Source organism: Antechinus flavipes, chromosome 2 (assembly GCF_016432865.1).
Source record: "Antechinus flavipes isolate AdamAnt ecotype Samford, QLD, Australia chromosome 2, AdamAnt_v2, whole genome shotgun sequence".
Classification (NCBI taxonomy): domain Eukaryota; kingdom Metazoa; phylum Chordata; class Mammalia; order Dasyuromorphia; family Dasyuridae; genus Antechinus; species Antechinus flavipes.
Window position 1 is genome coordinate 419,407,441 of NC_067399.1, and position 26,419 is coordinate 419,433,859.

General features: G+C 34.3%; 1 protein-coding gene across 2 annotated transcripts in view; it reads left to right on the forward strand.

Moving 5' to 3' along the window:
- Nucleotides 1–393: 393 nt before the first annotated feature.
- TENM2 (teneurin transmembrane protein 2) overlaps nt 394–26,419 on the forward strand; it is a 1,239,558-nt gene continuing 1,213,532 nt past the window's right edge. For both annotated transcript variants that reach the window (XM_051978860.1, XM_051978861.1), the window contains exon 1: nt 394–496. The gene's annotated coding sequence lies outside the window, so the exon portion shown is untranslated. The remainder of the gene's footprint in view (nt 497–26,419) is intronic.

Consider the following 26,419-nt stretch of genomic DNA (forward strand, 5'->3'; position numbering starts at 1 on the left):
TATTTGAGGTATAACAAGTGAATATAATAAACTATCGATGTGCAAGCTTCTCTTAACAATAGTAGTTTACCATAGTCATACCATAGCTGAAGTAATTAATATGCTTTATGCTACATTTTGTATTCCACTATTTAGAAAAAGCTCAACAAATTCATCAGGGCACAAAGTGAAATCTAACCTGTTGTCCCTTAATTCCAAATACACTACATTTTGAAGATATATGATATTTATTTACATTTTTTCTCTTTGCTAGTGCAAATTTGAATCTTAACTATATGCTCTTTCTTTCTTTTTTCCCTTCCCGGTTTCCCCCTTTTTTTACCTTTACCTCTTTCCACTACCTTCTTTCCCTTTTTACTCTCTCTCTCAACAGCTCTCTTCAGTTTTTTTTTTTTTTTTATTGCTTAAGAGGCCAGAGCTCACTTTGTCACTTGGCTTTGCAGTGGAGGGCTCCTATAAAGCCAGCTGAATAGTTCACAGAAGATCCACCGTTTTGGTGAGTGGAATCATAGTTACAGTTTTTGTGTTTTGTTCTGCCTCAAGTTGTGTTTGCATTGTTGACAAAAGTGCTTCCATACAGGGCACAAAATAGTACTTTTCCAGATCTCGGCAGGAAAATACCATTTTTCCCCCTTCATTTAAAAAAAAAATTTTGCGTGTTTTTGTTGAGAAAGTAATTTGTACTAAGATTTTTTCTCTTAGCAGAATCTTGCTTTCCTCTTTCTCCTAGTGCAATTGAGCCACTTCAGAATGCTTTAGTCTCACCCCTACCCATTATCTTCCTGGCTGGAGTTTGCTTGTGTCAGGTTCTCTCATTAGTTGCTACTTCATTCCTCCCTTCTGATTATCCATCCTTCTCCCCAACAAAGGTTTTATTTAATATATCTGTATGGAAAATTGGAAGGGAAAATCAGTTTGAAAGAGGTAACTCAGTCGTATTAGTCTCTATGCATAGTATGAAATAGAAGCCCACCATTTGAATGTGTTTTAAAAAAAAATAGACTCTTGGTGTTTTGCAATCCTCCAATGCGATAAGATTAGGATACAAAGCCTGACAGGAAGATACCTGCAAAAATGCTTATAAATGCTTTCACTTCCAGAGATGAGTCTTCCACTTCTACACTTTCATAAATACCAGTCACATATTTGAAATCCCATCCATGGGTATCACATGAAAATGTTGCAGTTATTTTACCATCGTGTTTCTCACTTTGCCTAATATACTAGTTGAATAATACCCCATGGCAAACATTAATTATTAATGTGAATGGAACAGGCTGGACCTGCAAGCCAGGGATGAGTAGGGCAGGATCAACACTGTGGGAGGAAACCACTAAATCAGTAAGAACATAGTTCTGTTTTAACATATGAATCCCATTCAACTTTTCAGACCCTGAATTCTTTATTTTATAAATGACCTCACCCAGGTGATCATACTATTAAAAATTATCACTTAAATTAGACAAATTTATCAGTTTACTGTATTGCATTTTAAGTAAAATCTTCATATTAAAATAAAGCTTATGTAAGGAAAACAATAGTACATCACTGTCATCATTGTACCATAAGCATTCAAATGAATTAATAACTAAAACTCAATTATAATGAATAAATTAGATGTTTAAAAACAAAGGACAAATGATAACAATATTCATATTTGATTCTATTAGATTGCACATTACATGAAGCCAGAATATGTCTTAATTGTATCCCCCACTATAACAAAGTCTAACAACTTTTATACACAAGAAAGATACTAAAAACTGGTTAAGTGGATGAATGAATTTTGCTAATACAATTGAAGTTCTTGGGAGGGAGGGAGAAACAAAACCTGTTCCAGCTTTTATACCTAAATTGGGAAAACATATTATTTACTGAATTAATTTGCTTAGCAAACTATTCTTTTCAATAGCTAGTATAAAGGTAAGCTTTTCACCCACCTTCTCTAAATTATCACATAATTTTTAGTCTAATTTAAGAAAGTTTTACTACAGAATGAAGAGTTCTACACAATCCAAAGTATAATAATTCTTTATGGGTAAAAAAGAGAAAAAATATTTCTTTCTTTCTCTAAGAAACTTAATATCATTGACCTGATGTCCTAGCAAGGTCTACTGCTTTAAGGTAGCTGTACCACAATATCAGGATAGCTATATACATAACATACATATACACACATATATATGTAGACATAACTAGAATATAATACCAAGAATTTTATTCTTATATATGCATATATTTATATATGTCCATGTTGCTGTTTGTCTTTGTTTTCAAAGACGAATGACATCACAAGTGATATTTTGACTCATATATGAATTGGATTTAAGTAAGGCAGCATTTTTCTGAATTATCCAAGTCCAATGGCAATATAAAAGTCAAAAGGATTGGCAATGGCCTGGAATGTAGTAGAGGGACTTGCATTTGATGTTAGACCAAGCTCCAAACAATCCACAACTTCTGCTTCAGCCATTCATTCTACAGGGGGAAGATTTCACACACTTGGAGTAGACATCCTTCTAACTCATGGACAGGTTTCAGGCTTCTCAGGTATCCTTAACCTGTGTCCTGATTGTAGGGACAGTTTACCAGCATGTGGCCCCTCTGCTGTAGTTTCTTGGAGCTACAGATAAGAGTTAGATGAAGGTAAACACCAAAGTTGGATCAGCAGCTTTGAAAAGCGCTCAGCAGGCCCTCACACTATTCCTCCCTAAACACTCCTTACTCAGATATACATTCATAATACATATACATACACATATACATAGGTATATACAACTACTACTAAACAAGTAGTTTTGGATGATTTAATTTGGGCATTATATATGTATATATGACACATTTATGTGGAGATAAATAGGTATGTTCGGATGTATGTGTGTGTATATATGTATGTGTGTATATATGTATGTGTGTATATATATTACATATATATATATGTATGTATTTATAACTGATATCCTGGGTTGATGTCTTACCAAAGCCTGCTGCTTTAACACAGCTAAACCACAGTACCAAGAAATTCATAAGACATCATTCTGTCTAAATTTATCTATCCATTTATCTATCATCAGCCAAATGCATCCATCCAAAGCTACATCTGTTTCTATAACAATCCATATCTTTCCATATAGAGATAGATGTAAATTTGGATGGATGCAGTTAGACAATAGAACTTCTCTATCTCTATATATATAGCTCTATATATCTAAGATTTAGATAGATAGAAAGATTAATCTTTCTTTATTATTTGGGTGATAGATTGATCTATCTAAATAGATAGGTATATGTGCATATTTTGAGAGAAATAACTATAAATATACAGATAATCTATTCCTGAAATAGTTTATATAGTAATATACAGTAATTATGTTTGGGCTATATATGTAATTATAAATATAATTATTTCTTATTAATGGAAAAATATATAATCAAACAAAAAGCATGTATTAAGCACATACAATGTACTAGACAGTACGTTAAGTGCTAGGAATTTTTTAAAAAGGTAAAATACAATCTCTGACCTTGAGAAACTCACAGTATAACAGAGACAACAAGTAAATAAATAAATACAGTAAGCTATATAAAGGATAAATAGGAAATAATTTACAGAGAGAAAATACTAGAATTAAGAAGAGTTGGGAAAGGCTTTCTGTAAAAGGTAGAATTTTATTTGGGACTTGAGAGAAGCCAGGGAAGAGAGGCAGAGATGAGAATGGAAAACTTTCCAAACATGGAGAACAAATCTGAGAAAATACCTGGAGCCAACAAGTGGAATGTCTTGTTTCTGAAACTGGAAGGAGGCCAGTGTCATTCGACTTGGAGTACTTGAAAAACTATAAGGTATAAGAAGACTACGTGTGTGTGTGTGTGTGTGTGTGTGTGTGTGTGTGTGTGTGTAAAAAGCCAGGTTATAAAAAGATCTTTGAAAGCTAAACATGGAATTTGGGATCAAAGAATGATGAAAGCGACAGGGAACTACTGGAGTTCATTGAGTGGGATGTGCACGTGACATGATTGGGTCTATACTAAGAAAATCAGTTTAGTAATTGAATATAGAATAGGCTGGGGTGGAGAGATACTTGAGACAGGTCACCTGAACATCAGGCTACTGCAGTAATCCAGGTATGAAGTATGAAGTGATGTGAGCCTCCTGTATTTCAGAGATGCTGCAAAGGTGAAATCACAAGATCCTGGCAACTGATTGGATGTCATGGTGGGGAATAGTGAGGCATCTCTATATAGCTTTAATAGATATTTTTAGGCATTATATATTTCTTCTTTAATTACAGAAGTGAGTCTTTTTTGTTCTTCCCTCATAACTCTTTATATGTGTAACTGTATACATTAAGAACTCATAAACAAAGCGTTTGCTAACTTTCCTAAATTTCTGGGATGAACTGCCAGTGACTTAAACATATACTATTATTACAGTGAGTAATTATTTATCCATCACAGTGATAGGGTAGGAAAAGCATTGAATTTGAGTCGTGCCTTTATTATTAGCACTTGGGTGAATACAAGCAAGTAACCTAACTCCTTTAGTCCTGTCTTCACTTCTGTATAATGAAGACTTTGGACAAGGTGATCCCTGATTCCTTTCAGCTTTAAATGTGACCCTATGATCATCTACAAGCAGTTACTGAGCATTTATTATGTATCAGGGAAACTGAATAGGGGTCACAAAGAACCATTAATCATAATCCTTGCCCTCGAGTCAGGAAGACTCATCTAAATGATTTGAAATCTAGTTTTAGACTCTTACTAGTGAGCAAGCCATTTGACTTTTTGCCTCAGTTTCCTTACCTATGAAGTTAGTTGGAGACTGAAATGGCAAATCACTCCAGGATCCCTGCCAATAAAACGAGATCATAAAGAGATAAACACAACTAATCATTTTTAAAAGATTATAATCTAGTTTGGGAAATATATCATATATATGAAATAATAACTATACACACAAAGTTGCATATACTATTAATCAAAAAGGTTATAGTAAGTATCTGCTATGTGCTGGTATTGTGAATAAAAGGAATTCCCTGTTTTTTAAGATCTTCTGTTCTATCAGAGGTGATCATATATGTGTATGTGTGCATAATATGTTATATACAATATATATGTTTGTATGTTCACAGATGTGTATCCACACCCATGCTTGTGTGGATATATTGTTGTTTTTCTGTTATATTTATATTTTCATGACCTCATTTGGAGTTTTCTTGGTAGAGATACTAATGTGGCTTGCCATTTCCTTCTGCAGCTCATTTTATCAATGAAGAACTGAGGAAAACAGGGCTAAATGACTTGCTTAAGTTCACATAGATAGTAAATTTCAGAGGCCAGAGTTGAACTCAGGAAGATCAATTTTTCTGATTCCAAATTCAGTGATCTGTCCACAGCAACTCATGTAAATATATAATTATACAAAAAATAAATACAAAGTAATTTGGAGAATTAGTGGAATTTGTGAATTGGGTGAATTAGTGCATAGTGGTTGGGCTTGAATTAGAAAAATCTGAGTTCAAATCTAACCTCATACCCTTATTAACTAGTCACTTAAACATTCTTTGCCCTAATGCCACCGAAGAAGGAAATTGCAAACTCCTCCAATATCTTTGCCATGGACAATATGGTCCACAAGATCACAAAGAATTGGACATGAATGGATGACTGAACAACAGCAATTTGGTGGAAGAAGTGTTAATAACTATGGAGATTAGGAAAAGTTCATGCACAAGATATTATTTTAGCTAAGTTTTGAATAAAATAAGTGACTATTAAGAAGGAGAAGTATTGCATCCAATCCAATAGGACACAAAGAAAGGAGATAATGGACACCCTGACCTTGATAGAATGCCAGAAGGACAATGTTGTATGACAAAGTCAGAAAGATAGGTTGGGATCAGGTTGAAAGCCAAAAACAGGAGTTTTTAATATTATCCTAAAGGCAACAAGGAAACATTGGGATTCGTTAAATTGGGAAGTGACATGATAAAACCTGTCATTTAAGTAGGTCACTGTAGCAGTTATATGACAGAATAAATTGGAGAGAGGAGACTTGAGGCAGGGAGGTCATGTAGTAATCTAGGTAAGGAGACTAAGGGCCTCCAACTAGAGCAGGTACTATATAGTAGAAAAAATGAAATGGGAATGTTTAATGCTAAATCAGTAGTGCAGTACAGAAGAGATAATAATCATTGTGGCATTGGGAGTTGACAGAAGGAGGGATGAAGTGAAATGTGAGTAGAATGGTAAGGGTTAGTGGTAAGGCTTCATGAAGAGATGGACTTTTACCTAGAGTTTTTGGGAAGGTTACTATTAGACAAGCAAGAAATGAGTTTTGCAAAGTATTTACCTAATACCTATATTAATTCTAAAAATCGTATGAGGTGATTGCTATTTTTTAATTATTATAGCTTTTTATTTTCCTGTGAAGGAAATAAAAAAATGCAGGTGGACTAAAATAGAAGGATTGAGAATTTTATGTAGTGGTTCATAGTCATCTCCCTGAGTTCTTTTGCTGCGTGCTGTGTGTAGCTGATTCGGTTCATTACTGCTCTAATGGAACTAATTTAGTTCATCTCATTATTGAAGATGGCCATGTCCATCAGAATTGATCATCATATAGTATTGTTGTTGAGGTATATAATGATCTCCTGGTCCTGCTTATTTCACTCAGTATCAGTTCATGTAATTCTCTCTAAGCCTTTCTGAAATCATCCTGTTGGTCATTTCTAACAGAACAATAATATTCCATAATTTTCATATACCACAATTTATTTAGCCATTTTCCAATTGATGGACGTTCACTCAGTTTCCATTATAAAGAGGGCTGCCACAAACATTCTTGCACATAGAGGGGTGATTGCTATTTTTATTTCCATTTTCCTCTATGATAAACTGAGGCTGAGAGACAAAAAGTGATTTGCACAAGGAAGCATACCTGTTAAGTGTTTGAGGTTGCATTTGAACTTATGTCTTCACAGCTTCAAGTCCCATACTTTAATCTATGTCCTGCCATCTAGATATGGGGCATTCTAGACCCTATAGTTGTTAATATTCTCTAGATTTTAGAATTCTTTTGTATAGTCTTATATTTCTTTATCTGTATATGTGTTTTGCCCTCCTCCATACCATCTCCCAAGTGTAATATAATTCCTTTGAGGATAGAAATCATTCAACTTTTGATTTTTTCAGTAGGATCTAGCATTATCTGGAAGCAAGTATAGAGCAATAGGGTCAGAGATCTCTAAAGGAATCAAAATTCTCTGCTTCTTTATCTAGTAATCATTCCTTGGTATTCTCTTACCTTAATTATCCTGATAAATTTGCTGATAAAATGTCAACATGTTGTATGGTAAGGACTTAGATCATAACTAAGATCATAATTTGGGGGGAGAAAGAAGATAGATACAATTTCTGATATCTATTGCAATTATTTACTGTAAAAAAAGGTAAACTGAGGAACAAAGTTCCAAAACATAATCAATTTATTGATAAAACATCTACCAGTAAATATAATCTCAGCTTCCTCAGTGACCTGAGACCCTGAACGAGGGGGGCAGTTTTCTTTCATAGATTTTGGGAAGTGTAGAACAAGGAACAGAGAAGGTGACATCATAGTGTCTTAGGATACCTTGATTGGTTACATAGCTGAAGGGAGGAAGATAATATGATTGGTTAAATTTTGGAAATGAGGAACTAGCAATGATTCTCTTCTTTTTTTCCTGTGATTAAAAAGTGCTTGTGTTTGAGTCTACCTGCAAAATAGGGGGTCTGGACTTTTTGAACTGCAAACTAAATAGCCTTCCAGGATATCTTGGTAGTTTATAGATACTGGGTGAGACTCTCTAATATCCATCCAAGGTGAACCAAATTCCTTGAGGCAAGAATAGAAGAGTTATTACCAAGGGAACAGTAAACTTAACTCATTACAGGTTATCTGAAATCTGAACTAAGTTTAGAGATAGAGAATCATGAGTTAACTAATTTACAAGACAAAATCAATTGTGAATAGAATCAGTGAGAAATTGATGCAGAATCTATCTTGATCATTTTAAGAGTTTGGAAGGAATACAGAGATGTTATATTTGTTGAGATGGTATATCTTGATCAAGACATATTATATTTGTAATAACACAATTCTATAAGAGTCCAACAAAGGCAGTGCTGACTGTGAGTGATACAGAAAGGCTCAAGTGGAATAAATAGACTTGGAGGTCTGATTTACTGCTCCCTTTCTTTGGTGCCTTAGAAGAAGCCCCAGACTTGGAATACATTGAATTGGCTCAATTCAGAAATGTTCTAAATTGAATCCCTCAAGATTATGTTGATAGTACTTTTAAAAGAATGTTACTAAAAACCAAAACAAAACAAATCAATAAAAGAATGGTACCATCATTGTGGGCATGGTGTGGGCATGAGTTAGACAGAAAGATAGGAGTATCCCGGCTATGAATTCTACCTTGGATATTTGCTATTTGTCTGTTATTGGCTTTTTGGCAGTGGAGCTGTGATTTCATTGATATAGTGAACTCCAGGAAAGGAACTTCTTCTAACTATGCAGATAGATGCCTGATCAACTATATAAGATTTTGGAGAATTGCCTAGCTAATCTGTGCCAATGACTGGATGTGAATCTAGATCTTCCTGACTTTGAAGCTTGCTCTTTATTGTTTAAGCCAGACTGAGTTATCCTTAATAACATTGGTTTTAGTCATGTTACCACAGTAAGTAGTTAACCTCTCATAACAGATGTTTCTTCATCTGTTAAACTAGGATGATAATGCTGTAATGACTAACTCATATTTATTCAATGAGATATATACAATGACTTTGTACAATGTATAAATATAGTGTTTAGCTATATATAAATATAGTGTAGCTAAATGATCAAAATATCATCTTTATCATATGCAAAATCAATTTTATCGATCCCTTCCATACAATCTCTCATTATTATGTTAAAACTGTGGCAAGAACAATCTTTACACAAGATCTGGAGATAATGTTTCCTTATCTTTACCAGTGTGACATAAGCTTTCTGAGGACAGGAATTGCTTTCTCTCTTTTTCTTTCTGTCCCTAGCACACTACACAGTGCCTAGTATATAGTAAGTGTTTCAAGTGCATTATGGTGATACATTACCATCATCTTTATTGTTATTATTATTATTTGTCTCTCACCATAACTGAACATAAACTGAGCAAAGTTAGAATAAGACAATATTTTCTTTGTCTGAACCATCTCATTGATTTGGATATACTAACCAGCTAGTCATATAAAAGAAATGTAGGAAAGAAATATTAGGAACTCCATCTCCTCGTAGAAGCAGCTCATCATGGAAACAAGTTGGCATTCAGATCTTACATTTTAGTGAGACTTTCTAGGGAATAAATATGGACCCTCCTGACCCACATTGAGAGAATAGTGTAACACTGCCTGCCCTCTGGTGTTCAGTTAGCATCTTGTTTTCATTCCTAATAAAATCAATTAAAGTAGTTTTGCAGGGTCACAGGAGAGTTTTGTAAACAAGAGTTAGTAGTGGCCCAAGGATTTCAGTTGGTTCCCCGGCCACCTCTTGCTTTTCTTTTCTTTTCTTTTTTTTTTTAAATACAGGCTTATTCCTGAAGTTTTAAATGCCACTTTTGCTGCCTCTTAGGAGACAGTATCCTATGGTGTAAAGGTTTTCTTGCCAGGGATTTACCTTAAATGCTTTCTTGAGACCCCTCTTACTGGGTGTAACTTGGAAATACTAGTAAAAATGCATTTTATTAGAAGCTAGGTTTAAGAAAATACCAATTTCAAAGCTCACAAATCCTACTGGAGCCACACCTGTGCTTAACAAAAATAGTGAAAGATTTGTAATCTTCATGTGAGGAGGTATTCTGTCATTATATAGGATTAGGACTCTTGTACCACTTTTCACTGCTTAACACAATGAAAATAGAACAAGCTAAAAAACACTCAGAAAAAGAGAAGAACTAGGTTAGGGATAAGAAGGATCCTAATTTGGCCTAAAAATTTTTTTAAATGGTTTATGATAAAAAAAAAAAAAGCTGAGCTTACTTTGTATTCCTCTTCACCCTATCCCTAATTCCTCTCACATTATTACTTACATTTGTGTAGTATACTTTAGGCTCATTATCAGACTACATTCAAAGTGATGATGAATTTGTCAGCGTAGTGAAGCTCGAGTAAGATGAAGAAGAATTGCACCCACATTAGAAGAGTTATGTTCTGTATTGATAGAGTATCCTTCCTAATGAAATCATAGATTGTTGAATAATTGGATCGTGTTGAAAGATGATGTGGTTCGAGAAAACAGTGTGGCATAAATTCGAAGGACCAGTTTTCAAATTTTGCTTCTGCTACTTTGTAGCTAAATGACCATAAACAAGCCATCTTCCTTTGCTGAAGTTCAGTTTTTTTATCTGAAAAGTGGGGATGGTATAATTGTAATACTTATCTCACAGAGTTGTTGCAAGACTCAAGAGAAACACTTCGCAAAATGTTAAATTGTATATAAAGTCCCAAACAAATCATCACTTCTTAAATGAAAAATATATATTTCTGCAGCCTCACTAAAGTAGAATAAAGTATGTTGGTGATCACCTGTTAGCAGGACAGGAATCAATGTTTATAATCTTGTTCACCATTTATTTGTTCACATTGTGTTCACTTTATACTGATCACATAAAATATATCACCTTGGGTTTTAGGCAGAAATCTTTTGGGATGAGATTTTATTTCATTTTTATTTTGGATGAGATGTTAAAGGAAACCATATTCCCATTGCTGAAATTCGTTTCTATGTAAATAAGCATGGGAATTAACAAGCAGGATATTAGCTTGCTTCATATTACTAATGTTGAAGATATCTACTGCTTAGGTTTTTGCCAGCCTGAGAAAACACTCTTTCATGCTTAAAGATAGCCTTTAAAATGAATACATTTGATTTTTTTTTCTGTATTGTTTGTTGTTTGCCTGACTCATTCACAAATACTATTTACATTTTTTTTAATGTGACTTCCTCTCTTCCTCTAAGATGACTTCTTTGGCAAAATGTTTACTTAGAAATTTTAGCACAAAAATAGAAATGATGAAACCAGAATAATGTTATACTACTTGATGCTGAAATCAAATAATATAGTTATTAGTGACTGAAGTAACTATAAAAATGGAAGGCAAAGGGCAATATATAATATATATGTATATATACATACATAGACATGTATCTAAATATGCATATCCATACATATATATCTGTATATACATATCCATATGCCATTTCTAGTCATCTTGATCTACATCTTGCCACTGGACCCATATTATTTTGAAGGGAAAAGTGAAGTGACCTTGTATAATAACCCTTTCAGTAAAATCCAATTCACTTAAATGGGATCACCTCCCCTATGGCTTGGTTCCCTTCCAAGAACAAAAGACAAAACAACAATAATATCCATACACACACAAACCCACTCATATACATATACCCACACCCACACTCATAGTTTATCCAAAGAGTGGAAAGGAACAAACATTTATTAAGCTCCTACTCTGTCCAGAACTATATTAAGTTCTTTAGCGATATTATCTCTTTTGATCTTTACAACAACTCTCTGAGATAGGTAATCTTATTGTCCTCATTTTAGAGAGGAGGAAACTAAGATATAAGTGACTTGCCCAAGAAGTTAGTATCTGAGACCACATTTGAACTCAAATCTTCCTGACTGCAAAATCAGTACTGTATCTGCTGTGCCACTAAAATGAGTTATATCTCATATGACTCTATAATCATCAAAGCGGTTTTCTTTAATCTTCAAAGCATGAAATGTAAATGATATCAGTTTAACAATTTTTATTTTCACCAATTATATTTGACTTAAAAATATCACAATTATTCATTTAGTCAACTAATATGCCCTATATGCCAGGTACTATGCTAAGTGCTGAGATACAGAGAAAGGCAAAAATCATCTCTATTTTCAAGAAGCTCATCATCTCTTTTTGCCAAGTTTATTTAGAAATAATTGACAAAGTGGAAAAGCTTTCCCACTAGCTATTTTTATAAATATGAGTTGTTTGGGCCTTAGGCAGGACTAAATAATTTTTAAAGTCTATTTTAACCCCCATTACTATGACTTTGGGGTCACTTAGCCTTTGAACAAAAGGTAAAAAATATAATATAAAATGAATTTTTGATCTAAAGGTTTCAGAAGTCTATATGGATAATTGATAGGGGCATTTCCCTTTATTTTCACAAAGAAAACTAGACAGTTTAATAAGAGTTGAATTAAATTATTAAATTAACGCAAAAGAAGATGACAAAATATAAGCACTAGTCTAGAAAATGGTTTGTGAATCAATCTCACAAAACAATGTTTAGTGAAAGTTTGAAATAATAAAAAAAGCATTCTAATATATGCCTAGTTCAATAGAAAGGGAGTTACTTAGAAGATGAAAAGGTTACAATGTTGGATCAAGCTAAGGCAGATTAAAGTTGAGTATTAAAAAGTCAACAGACAGTAGCTAAAATATTAAAATATCTTTGGACCGGTCACCTATTTAAAATATTGTTAAATATTTGAATAGCATAGATAGTGGTAGCAATTTCATGCAGTCAGTATGTCACAATCAAAATAGAAGTCAAATACATATTTTATGATAAAAACTCACATAAATATATTTTTCACTATTATTAATATCAGAAACTATCTCCTAAAATTAAGATTCTCTTTATATACTATCCCCAGATTCCCTCTAATTACTTTTTCAGATGTTTTAATAATCTGATTTATTATTGTGTGTGTACATAGGAACTCAATAAACATTTGTTAAATGAATATGTTCATATCAATAGGCACATAGATACATTTCCCTATTTGTCATTAGAAGACGAGTATCATACAATGTCCTTGTCCTCCAGGATTTGGGTGACATATAAACATTAAATGTTAAAGAATAATGCAAAGACTACATTAAAAGGGCTGTCACAAAGTTATGATTAAGGTCATGTCAGTTGTACCCATTATATGGGCTAAAGAAAGAAAAAATAACATTCCAAAGTGATCAGGGAAAACTTAATGAACTACATAGAGCTTTATCTAGTATTATGAGATTTAAATAGGCAGACAAAAGTAGGGAGAGCAAATGATAGGAAAAAATGGCTGGAATATAAATATCAAAGAATATTGAGGTTGCATTGATAGAGTTTAAAAACAATTTAAAATTAGTCAATAGCACTCTCAGAAAGGGTACCTGTGAGATTATTTGACTTAACTTGTACTAGATGAAGGGAAGCACGTTCTCTGTCTTTTTAATTTTTATATCCAAGTAGAGATCAAATTAGGCATGAAGTTTACCAAGTCCCCAGTCACCTAATATGCCTAAATCTTTACTTGGGAAGATTCTTAGCTCCTTATATCTGGGATAATCTAGAGAAGTATTTCCTACCATGTAATTGTCAGACCCTGGGTAACCATCATCTATAATTTTCTTGACCTGTAGTAATGTCATGAAGTCCCTTTTTTAAGGCATAGTAATGTAGTAATTCAAGAATATTTCCATTTCTAATCTCAAAATGTTGGATATATGTATGTGTATATATATATATATATATACACATACATTTTAAATTTGTCCTCACAATCTAAATGGAAGATTGCTTTGTAGTCACTCCCATCATCACCTAAGGTAAAATCCAACCATGGGATAACCAGCTGGATTTATACATCTTTCTGTCATTTTACATTCGAGGTATCCTTTGCTGCCCCTTACATATATTCTGGCTCTGAATGTTGGTCAGTTGTCCTTAGCAACATTGATGGTTTCAAAAACAAAGCAATGTCCACAACTCGCTTTGTGACCCCAGTCAGGCTAACTGTGCCATTACAGAAGTGTTTTGTGGACCAGACATCATCAGTACACCATTTTATAGCCAATAGTGTTGGTTCTGTAACACAAGCAGAGACATGAAATTGATTCAAGGGGCCCAAAACACACTTGGATGTCACCCCTAAGAGGACTATTAAGGACTACAGACAAGGGAGTGACACTGACAACTGAGTTCTCTCAAAGAAACAAATCAGTCTTTAAATAGTAAGGAGTCTAAGACAGAGTGCTAGCAGTTCAAAGGAAAGCGTGTCAGCAGGGCACTAGAGAGCAAAGAAATTATGCTCTAGTCTAGCGACATTGCTGTTTTAACAGGACATGAAGCAGGATGATTCATGAGACAAATAATTTTGTACTGGACTTTTTTCGGTGTTCAAAGGTAAGGTTGTCAGGGGGAATTGTTTCAGGAAAAAAAGTCTACTTCAGGTCTCTAATCTAGCCCCTCTAGAGTTTTCACTTTAAATAAATGACAGAGCCAAATAACCATCTATTTGGATTTGGTCTGTGAAATTATTCCTTCATGTGAAGATACTCTGAGACTTGATCAGCGATTGAGTGTGACCTTGGGTACTTGAGGACTCTGTCAACAGAAATCAAGTTTTGGTAAATTTTAGCAAACCTAAAGGTGATGAGTAAGAGCCTGACAGCAGATTGCATTTGTATCAACTAAGGCCTAACCTATTTAAGGTCAGAAAAACTTATCAAAACTTTGGCCTCTGGGTGATGAATTTTTCTGTCCATGATGACTCATGAAACTGTTTACTAAGTTATAGAGGTGTTAATAATAGCATCTTTGGAAAGATTGCCCACAATGATTAAATCATGAATCTTCTGAAATATGGAAAGGTACAACTATTTTAGCTATGTTTCCTAATTCACATTTTAAAATATTGGCATATTTTGTGGAATATGGATAATTTAAACATTAAAATTAGTTATTGTGATTTGTAAGAAAAATTTTCATTGACAGTAAGTATTAGACCCCAACTCAAATCTGTTATTTTGCAATCATGAAGGCTGCTTTGATATAAAGAGGAAAGTTCTTTGACCTTGGAATGATCCCAAAAAGAAATTGAAGGCTGAAAACAGCCATACTCAAATCAGGTATGAAAAAATGTCATCATGATGACTATATCCATTTGCGGCCATAGCTCAAAATGAAAGCAGGAACAGTCAGTCCCTAGAGAACTAAAGCCAGAATCGATGAGCCAAAGATCTTGATTCATTTTCCAGACTTTCCCAGCTCTATTGTTAGAAATTTGGTTTCTAATTTAGACCCACGACCAAGTAATCTGGATTTGGGGTTGAAAGGACAAATGTTACTTATCCTACTCACTGTCATGTCCTCAAACAAAGATTATGATTGTCCATTCCTCAGCAAGAGAAAGAACTCTCTACACTTCTGATTTTAAATGGATATCGTAAATTAAGAAGACAGAGTGTGTTCCACTGTGGAAAAAAGCCAAATTAATCCCTCTTTGTTGATAGTGGGCCAGTTAGAGCAAAGGCATTTTAAACTATACAAACAAATTAGTGAAATTTGAGATGCATCATAATCAAAGCCCAGCATCCAGGTCAAGTTTTAAAAACACTACAAACATCAAAAAGAATAAACACCGAGAACTAGAATATGAATGCATAAATTAAGGATTTGGATCTTGCTGAGACCTTCTCTTAATTAAACCAGATCATATACAAAGCATTTGATTACATATGGTTCATGAGGAAAACTAGTTTCAAGAGGTTGCCTGGCTAGTACAATGTATGGGTCAGTCTTCAAGAAGCCCAGAAGGAACTGCTGAGGGAACAAGTACCAGAAGCAAAGCAAATGTTAAACTGTAAGACACTTATAAATTTAAAAAATAAAAAACCACTTCACAGAGGTATTATATAAATTAGTAGAAATAAATGAAATTTCTAATGGAGTGAAGAGGGCCAAGGACATAGTTTTGGGGAGCACCCCTGTTATTTTTGTTGTTAGGTAGGTACTGTAATGGAGGGGTGGTGGTGGTGATTGTAGTGATGTGCTGATGGTGGTAGTAATTGTAGCAGCAGCACCAGTATTAGAAGGAAGAGTAAGGGGACCATCAATAGTAATAAAGTAGAAGTCTGCCTGGGATTCTTATTAGGAATTCTGTATGTTCTAAGAGGAATCACTATTTTGATTAACTCAACTTAGCTTTTCATGACAATGAGCCACCAATAATTTCCTTTTTCAAAATGGGGGACCACTTTTGTGGTCTCTCACACAAAGAATGCTGAAAAGCCTTTTATCATCTCCTTTTGGTGTTCTTCATAGCATTTTGACTTGTGTGCTCTAATAGAGACTGGTGAAGCCAATTAATTAGTAATTGTGTATACATGTTCCTGTTATGTTTTTAATACAAATCATGATATATCTGAGAGGACTGGTGCTGGATTTTTGAATAAGAGGCAATACTCGATGTGCATCCTAACCCTGTCACTTATTATTTGTATAATCTTGGGCAAATAACTCAAGTACCTTCATTTTCCTCATAACAGGGGGAGGGTTGGACTAAAGGAATTCTGATAATCCTTCCAGCACTGGATCCATGATACTGTGAAAAATATGCTTTTTAGTGCAATTTAAGCATAATTATGTATACCAATTGCAGCCATCATTATTTTTGAACACCTATTATGTATATGGTGGTGCCATAAAAGATATGAATGATATAGTGGACAGGAAGAAGTTGGGGAATACCTTGTGGGAAGAGAGAGTAGAGGAGCAGATTATGTGCTGATTGAAGAAAAAATAACTTACCAAGAATAGGAAGTATTATCATCCAGATAGAATTTCTATCATATCACCACTAATAGCATTAGAGACTGTAAAATCTTTGAACTTGAGGTACCAGTAGAACATACTAGGGAAGATTCCCAAAGGAGATTGGAGATAGTTCAAACTCAGGTATTAAAGATTGATATTAAAAGTCACCTACCTATATAGCAAATAAGTGAGATTTCTAAGAGACTGAAGAGGGCCAAGAAAGTGCCCTTTTAGAATCCTGAGTGAGTTTTGAAGGGGATGATGAGCCAGGAAAGAAATAGAGGAAGAGCAATTAGAGATATAGAATAAAAATCGAGAGGAAAAAAAATTGTGATATCAACTCTGAAGGCAAAAGAAGAGAAAGAATCCCTTAGATGAGAGTGGTTTGATGTCAAAAGTTTCAGTGATGTAAAGGAGGATGAAAACTGACAGAAGGCCATTGAAGTTGGTGACCTTAGAAAGGTTATTGATGATCTTAGAGAAATTCTAATAGAATAGAGTAGATGGAAATCCATTTGAAAGGCTTTGAAGAGAAAAAATCTTGAAGAAATGGAGGCATTCCATGAAGATATTTTCATTTAAATTCAGCAATAAAGGAGAGGAGAGAGATGAAATAGGAGGGAAGACTTTTTCAGCATTAGAAAGAACTCATCATGTTTATAGATATGAAGGAATCACTAGCAACACAAAGTTTGAAGTTTCATGAGAGAAAGAAGATGACTTAGATCAAAATTTCTTTCTGGTGAGAAGGAATGGTGTCAAGGTTGCAAGTAGAAGAATTTCATCCAACATTTATATAGAACTTTAATTTTGTGAGTAAATTATGAATCATTTTACATATTCTCTCATTTGATCCTCACAACAATCCTGTTAAATAGATTTTGTTATTTTCATATTACAAATTAGAAATCTGAGGCTGAGAAAAGTTAGATGTCTTTTCATAGTACCAACGAAAGTGAATGTCTGAGAGAAGATTTAACTGAGGTTTTTGGTAGGATATAAGAAGTATCTCTTCTGTATAATAAAAAAGGAGGAAGAGAGCAAGGTTGGTGCAGAGATTTTAGTGATAAGCAGGAGACTGGAAGCTAACTTAAGATAATGTCAGTCTCCTCTATAAAACATGGAATTCCTTTGAGGGCTGAGAGAAGAAATTATTTGGAGTCTTGTGAGCAATGAGAAAAGGAATCAATAAAGATCAAGCAAAAGGATTGTCAAATAGTAGTGAGAACTTAGCTGACGTACCACATAAGGGTCTTTCTTGCTTTGTAAATGGGATGAAAAGTTGGAGAAGGATATTTTTAGTAATTAGGCAAGTGTTTTCAAAAAGAGAGGGGACAGAAGAAAAGTAACACCCTTCTTTTAATATCTATAGATAATAAAAAGATTGGCTTTAATAGAACTAAGTAAAACATCAATAGTAGAAGCCAGGAAAAAGGAGGCAATATGGCTAATGCAAAGTAACCCAGAGAGGTATTAAAAGGATGCTAGAGAAGCTATATTTGGTTAGAATTTTCCTCCTACTGGTCATCAGATGGTGCTGTTGGACCAGAAGAGTTTGGTTGCTATCAAAATAGTTTTATCACCATCGCCTTTGAGAAGGAGAAGTGGAGGTAATGTATAGTCTCCAGTTTGTATCAAACCAAAATTCTCAAGTCAGAACACCTTATGTTGATGTGTTCCCACCTTAATATCATCACAAAAGACAGGCAGCCTATAAGCATACAAGAAAGAGACAAGAAAATAACTGCTTCTGACAACCATCATCAATTAACATTGAGAAAAGAGGTATATGTGTATTTTCTGCTCTACCAGAAGTAAGCTTTATTATTATCATTGGACTATAATAAGTTATTCTAGTGGGTTGCCTTATATGTTAGTCTACTGCTGGTTTATTTCTAAAACAAATAGGTAATTCAAAGCTAACTGGATTTTCCTTTTTTTTAAGATGGTAGTTGCATATTTACTTCATTCCAAAGGTTTTTTTTTTTAATTCAGTCTCCCTAGCAACAGAGACATCTGTCTCTATTCTCTTAGTCATTAAATCCAAAGAAAGTAGCTGCTTCCAAAATAATAAAGGCAATTTCTGTGAATTGGGTAACTGTTAATTGTTGCCAAGAAATCTTAGTGAGATAATGAGGCATACAACAATTGACAAAGATCTTTTCATTGATGTATGGGCCTCGAGTTAGCCCATGCTGGTTAGTGAACATATACAGTACCATCGATGAGTGATTGTGAAATTTACTATGAAACACAAATAGAAAAGTGATCTTTCCTACTTCTTATTTCTTTCAGAAGGTGCCTTGTGATTTTATTTTATTTTATTTTTGATCACTTAGTAACTAGTTATATCTTGTGAGCTTGTGAGTCTAGAGAGTGAATTTATCAGTTAAGGTTCCTGAAAAGAATAAGATTTAGGCATTCTCATTAGAGATCAATGCAATAAATATTATGATTTTCTGTGGTAGTGTTAGAATAAGATATATAGGGGTGGGGGGTTGAGCTACAGATTATTTTAAAAAGTCATGAAAACAGATAATATATTTTAAGATTGCAATGGGTTCTAAGAGGCATATTGACACTTTGCTAAGATCCTCTCAGGCTCCTTCATATTGAAGGCCCAATAAGCTTCCACAGTTACTGTGCAAATTAATGCAGGCTATTTTCTCAGCACTCTCTGTTTTCCTGACAACCAAGAAAATACATTCTATTAAGTGGCATCTTTTATTATAGGTCTATTGCAAATTGGGCACATGGTTATTTTTGAAGTTATTATAAAACTTTTGGTAGCAGAAAGGGGTAAACAGGAATATAAAATGTATTATTACTATTGATGTTGTTGTTGTTCATGAAACATTCTGTTCTAACCAATTATGGAAGTGTTCATGACTATAATCTGATTTACCTTCTTAAAATTTTTAATGGGAAAATATTCCAAATATAAAAAGGGATAAAAGACTGACTCCAGGTTCACAATTCAAACCTCTTATTGAATCTAGAAATTTAAGTAAGTTCAATTAAGTAAACTTTTTTTAGACTAGATCTGAGATTTCTGCCTTGATTGATAGATAATATTCTTTATCACTGCAAGTCAATACTAACTCTACAACTTAGAATTGGTTGGAAATATGGAGAGTTCAAGTGACTTGTCCAGAGTCACACAGTTAGTAGGCCTCTAGAAGCCAAATATCACCGTTTCCCAGGTGGATTGGTTAGCCAACACATAATGTTGCCTCTCAGTAAGACTATAGGTTCATACCTATCTAGGTTAAACAAATGTTTTCCTTAAATTCAAAGCTGAATTAAAAAAGTAACATGCCTTAGAGTACTTCCAGATCTGTCATCAGTAACTATTTTTAGTTTATATTGATTTTGCGGGTATGGAACAACATGGATGTTTCCTGCCTTGCAGATGATATTTGTTTCATGTAAAATTATATATTTGAAACATTGATAATAGAAAAGATCTTGAAATTAAATTATATGTCTAGGCATACGTATATTTCAAAAAAGCTTTTTAGTTTAAGAAATTTTTGCTTGATTTATAAAGTATATTCTCAAGATATTTTAAATACAAATAGTACTAGTAAATGCTTATGAATATAAATGAATAAAAGACATTATCTTTTCCAAATTACAGCTTTGTCTGCATAATTTTGCACTGTTAAGGTGACAAACTGTTAAGTCCCTTTCAGGATGCTTCTTATACAGTAAAGGCATGAGAAATTTTTCAAAAAGCCAAATATAAATAGAATAGGATTGAGGGAGGGGATAACATTTTATGGAAAGTTTCAAAATGTGTTGTCAATGAAGTACCTGAGGAATCATTCCTAGCATTCTCCCAATTTCCAGAAACAAATATTGACTTTCCTGATTGAGTTTTCTCCTACTTTGTTTATAAGAGCCTCATTGGATAAAAGATTGCAATAAGTTGAATTCCGTGCTGATGGTAGATTTACCACCAGATTTATAATTGTTTATGGGATATGTCTTTCTGTCATTCACTTGTCTTAGGAGCAATGATAGTAACTGACTTGCTACAAACACAATAGTGGGCTACTTAGTCTTTATAGTGTGTGTGTGTGTGTGTGTGTGTGTGTGTGTGTGTGTGTGTGTGTTTTAGAAAGATAAATTTAAATGTCACCTCATGCTACCTGCCCAAAAACTTACAGAAAGACCCACCAAAGGACACTCCCCTTTCCTTATCACCATTTTTTTTTCTTTCTACCAGTTCTCAGCTGTTCGGTTTTCATTTAGTTGATACTATCTGATATTTATAAAGCTCTTTACATTTTACAAAAATTTCACAACCCTATGAAGTAGGGAATATAATTACCTTATGAGAGAATCAAAATTTTAGAACTGATAAAATATTTATGAATTATATATTCTCTGCTTTATCTTACCAATGAGGAAACTGAGGTTTAAGTAACATTTAATGACTTCCCTGGTAACCTATTTAAGAGACAGATCCAAGATTGAAACCTGTATTCACTAATTCCAGAGCCAGTTCTTTTCCCATTATATCTCTCTAATTCTCCGTTATTAGTATTCCCATTTTGCAGAAAAGAGTTTGAGGGTCTGAGAGGCAATGACTTCCCAAGATCACATGCAGTTGGCAAATTTTCTTATGTAATCTGGGTTTTCTGACCACAAAGCCACTGTTTTATCAATTATTACAATTGTTTCATCATCCCATTGGATAAGAGAGTCTCTGCTGAAATTTTAGGTTGAAATGAAAGATTTTAATTTAACATGCATACATGTTGAACTTAACATTAAATGGAAAGTTATGATCACTGAAAATGTCATAGATAACTAGCCTTTACACCACACTGACATAAATCAAATCAATGGGACAAAAAAAGGGCTTTGATAAGAGATAATAGGTATTAATGTGGCTTCTAGAAAGTGAGAACTACCAAGGTTGGGTGTGGTCACTGATCTGTGAATTTAGATTATGTTAGGTTTTTCCTCTCTTCTGCCACTTAATAGATATGTATGCCTGAGCAAGTAATTTTCCCCTATCTGTACTATATTTTCCTCATTTTAAAATGAGGGAATATAACTGAAATGATCTCTAATTTCACCTTAAATTCTATGAATCTGTGCTTCTAAGAGAGGGCAATTGCTAAGACAAGCTGTCAAAGATCTTTGGGGAGCATTATATGATTTAAATTGGACTTAAAATAATAACTCAGTTTCTTACCCCAGAAAAGTAACCATTTATATGAAACTAATGAGTGAATTAATTTGATTATATTGCATATAGTACACTCAGAGTTCGAACTGGTTGATCTTGCTTTATTCCCTATTACCCTTCCCCTACCGCTTGACCACCCAATTCACTCACCCAAAGCAATAATTGCTTTCCTTATTTGTTTGTAAGACTGTGACAACCTCTGGTATTGCTTAATTGGTTAGAGCAAAAATAAGATAAGCATTAAAAGCCTGTTAAAGTAATCAGTATGCAAGAATAGGCAAAGGAGGAATTCTAAATAATAATAATTAATATTTATATAGTTCTTTGTTTTGCTAGACATTTTATATGTCTCTCATTTGATATGTTCCTGCTGGAAGTTTTTAGTACTGTGTCCCAATTTCATTTTCCCCATAATTCCTGTGCTTTCTATTGAATGATTTGGTTTAATTCAGTGATTTATGAAGGCATGTAATGACCATACTACTTTCTCCATGATATTTCCTCTATCCTATTCAGATGACATTTCCCCCCTTCAGATTCATACATAGCATTTTTATTTTGTACTTGATGGAATAAGATAAATAATTTTTGAAATTTTATCTTGGAATCTTAATTTCAAACTTAATGCCATTTTTATAAGTCACACTTAAGGGACAAATTAGAATCATTAATACTTTAGTTATATTTGATAGTTAGTTGCTAGCTCATTAACACTTCCTAGGTGTACTCTGCAGGGTAGAATATAGTGGCAGGGCAGGACTGATACAATAAGGGTGGTTTCTATAAAGCTACATCTAAATGGGAAACTAAAGTTGTAAAGGACAGAAACAACAGTAACTATGGTGTTCAATGGCCTTTATTCCAGTTCTAGATTTACCTTTAACTGGATTGTGACCATGGGCAAGTCATTTAACAACAGAGAAATCACTTAGTCCAAATTGGGAAAACTGTGGTTCAAAGAGATTGACTTTTCTTTTTACCAGGTGTGTTCCATTGGGAGATCTAGAGAAGAGCTAAATGTGTTCATTGCAGGATGACTCTCAGCCCTGTGATTTACAGTGCCAAAGGTGATGCATGATAAGGAGGGAGAAGGGAGTAGCTTAATCAAATTAGGCAAGGCTAATGCATTTCTTGTGGGCTAATGAATGTCTTTGCTCCCTGGAATACTCTTTGAACTTATTGATGAAGATATAGTAAGTTCCAATGTAATCACATCAATTCTACTGATTATTAGCCCAGAAATGACTCAGAAGTTGAAAGCAAATATGAAGTGTGCTTAAACATGCTCATTACAGATACCTTTCCAACCTTCCGTAAGTGTTTTTACTTTCTTGGATGCCTGAAATCTGAAATTTGCAAATTATGTCAGTCAGTCAGCCATCAAGCATTTATAAAGTGCCTAGGTCTACACATCTTTTTCTCACAGATCAAATATTAAGCAAATTGAACTATTTGAATGTGTTGCAGTGTTATGGTAGCAGAGGTAAGCTTGGAAGAGAATTAAAGGAAAAAGTTATATTTAATCTTGACATGAGCTTGTCATTTCTAAAAAGAGTCTCATTTAACATGTAGGAAGGGCTCAACCACAGTGCATCAGGGATTTGGGGAAAGGGTGTTGTAATTTGAAAGGTGGTTGGTATTTTTTGTTGTTGTTTTTCATCTATCATAGTTTTACTTTTGTACATGGTCAAGTCAGCCAGTCATGAAGGCTTATACATTTCAGAGAATTCTACACAACTTTCTGCTGGATTCAGACTTAACGGTCTGTTGCTTTGTGGTCCTTCTGAATGCAGACTAACACCTTTTCTGAAAGAGTCAAATATTGAAAGGATTGATTATCCATTGCCAGATATCCTAAAGTCCATTGAGGCAATAATGATGTGAAATCTCTTTATTTTTTTAAGACACTAGGGATGCTTTGCTATGGTATGAGGGTAATTTTTAAAAATCAGACTGGTAGACACAAAACATTGTATAGAAATCAAGAGCCCATAAAGTTGTGGCCAAGATTTTCCCCTCTATCTCTATTGACATCACAAATATTTAATTGGAATAAAGGTAAATATTCACAGGTTAATGTAGAATGTTGCTAGAGGATAATGAATGGTGTTCAGCCCTTCCTACTGTTGCTTTGCTTCTGGAATGTAATTATTGTTATACAGACATTTGGAGATGGGCGTACTGCATCATCTCTTGGCACTTAACTGCAGGTAGTGCATACACACACACATGCACACATACACACACAAGCAAAATAGCTTTTGTTCATAATTTCATTTCTGGTGTTTTGATGCATTAATTATGATCAGATGTTTGTATTTTCATGTGCACAAGATCCAGCCCAAAAGAGTTAGATAGGGTTCTTTTTATTGATGCATCAAAGAGAATTATAGAATCATAGAATTTTGGTGCTAGAAGGGTTGCCAGAGGTCATTTAATTAGTTCATTATGATTTTAAATGGGGGATGACAAGAATTTCTATTGTAAATTATACCTTGGACCATCTATGATTTTTATCTCCCCTAGTGTCTAACATTTTTTTTAATTTACAGAAAAATATTTTGAATATCCTTTTTGCATTACATATGTCTGAATTAAAAAAAAAACATAAGAAAGTATTCTTTGGAAGAGGGAAGGGGAAGCTATTACTGATTACCTTTGGGATATTTATGACTAAATTCAATACTCAAGGGTTTATCTTGCTTTCTTGAAGCTGTTTCTTGAGGTAGTATTTGCAAAATACAAACAATATTGTGAAAGTCATTTAAGGTGTTCAACTTCTCTGTTCTTAAAGAAAGTTTTTGTACTGTAAGCACCTTAGGATAAACTTTATATCCTAAATATTGAAAAGGAGCATATCTTTGAATTTTTTCTGGAGCTATGTGCAATTTGTAGTTCCTTAGTGTTTCTATGTTTTTTTGTAGACATGCTTCTAACATTTGCTCCTCAGGTGGACACCCCAAAAGATCATCCATGTAATGTAACAACATTACTTTTGGAAATGCTTTGGAATAAGAGCAGCAGCCACATACATTTGACACATAGTAGGGCTATTTTTTATTTCCTGTGGCAAAACTATCCATTCATATATTTTACAAGGCTCAGCTAAATTAATGCTGGGTACTGAAAAGGCAAATCTTTTCATATCCTCCTTGTCTAGAGGGATAGAATAGAAACAATCCTTAATGTCTATAACCCAAAGAGGCCATTCTCTAGGCAATTGAGTAGGAGATGGAAGCTAAGCTGAAGAGTTCCCATAGTTTCCATCTGTTCATTTAGTTTTCTTAAATCAGTCAACATCCTTCATTTTCCAGATTTCTTTCTTACAACAAATACTGGGAAATTCCAAGAACTTAGAGAAGGTTGTAAGTGTCCTTGGTCAAGTTGCTCTTTACTATATCTAATAAAGCCTGAATTTTTTCACTTGTTAAGGGTCACTGTTCTACCCACATTGGTGTATCAGTTTTCTATTGAATAGGAAGAGGTGAGAGTACAGGCAGGCCTTCAATAGCAACCCTGCCTAAAAAGCTGAAGTACTCATTTGTACTTCTAACTGTTGTAAGATGTCTCTTCCCCTTAGATTGATGGGGATTTTATATACTACAAAAAGAGTTTAAAACTCCTGTTTCATCTTCAAATATCCATCTCAAAGGGGTAGCACTAATTTCAGCTGCGATTGCTCCTCCTATGCCAGACATATAGATGTCTGCCTTAATCTTTGGCCAATGACTGGGCCAACTGGCACCACTAATGACTGTATGATCTGCACCTCTGTCTACCAAGCCTTCTAATGGTAGGCCATTTACATAGATGGTGAGCATAGGTCGGTCAGCTGTTACAGCTGCTGTCTAGTATATTCCTGTATTTTGTTGCTGGGAGTCAAAATCTAGGCAAATATCACCAAATTGCCTATTAGGAGTCTATCAGTAAACCTGATGCTACTACTTCTCCTGAGTGATAAGGCACACATCATCTACCTGTATTAGTGACTGGATATTATCTACACATTCTTCAGTTTCCCAAGTTAGTGTATGGATGGATACTGTTTTATAAGCATTCTCAAGAGGTGAAATGGTCAAGCCTATTGTGCCTGTAGGCAAAGGCCAGACAGGGACAGATTTCACCTCTCCAGGGGATATCTCAGTAGCCCCAGCTGCATACAACTCTCTTCTTCCCAATTGTAATTTCTTTCCCCCAGGAGGTTGCTTCTTGGCTAATTGATCATGTTGGAGTACTGAACTTTTGAAGACTCTCTGGGTGTAACATCTGCTGCCATCATGCTCCAAGTGTTTTTTGCCTGGGGCCCTGGAGCCTAACCTTGCTTCCCATTTCCCTGAGTCATTCTACATTCTGATGCCCAATGGAAGCCTTTGTTGCATTTTGGACATAGAGTTTTGGGTCTTGTTTTCCCACCCTGTTTTTTATGCCAACATTGAGCTTTCAGATGCCCTACTTTGCCATATTGAAAGCACTGATGAGTCTCTTTGGAAGTTCCTTGTTAAAAGGGACCCTGTCTTCTCATGTTCAGATCT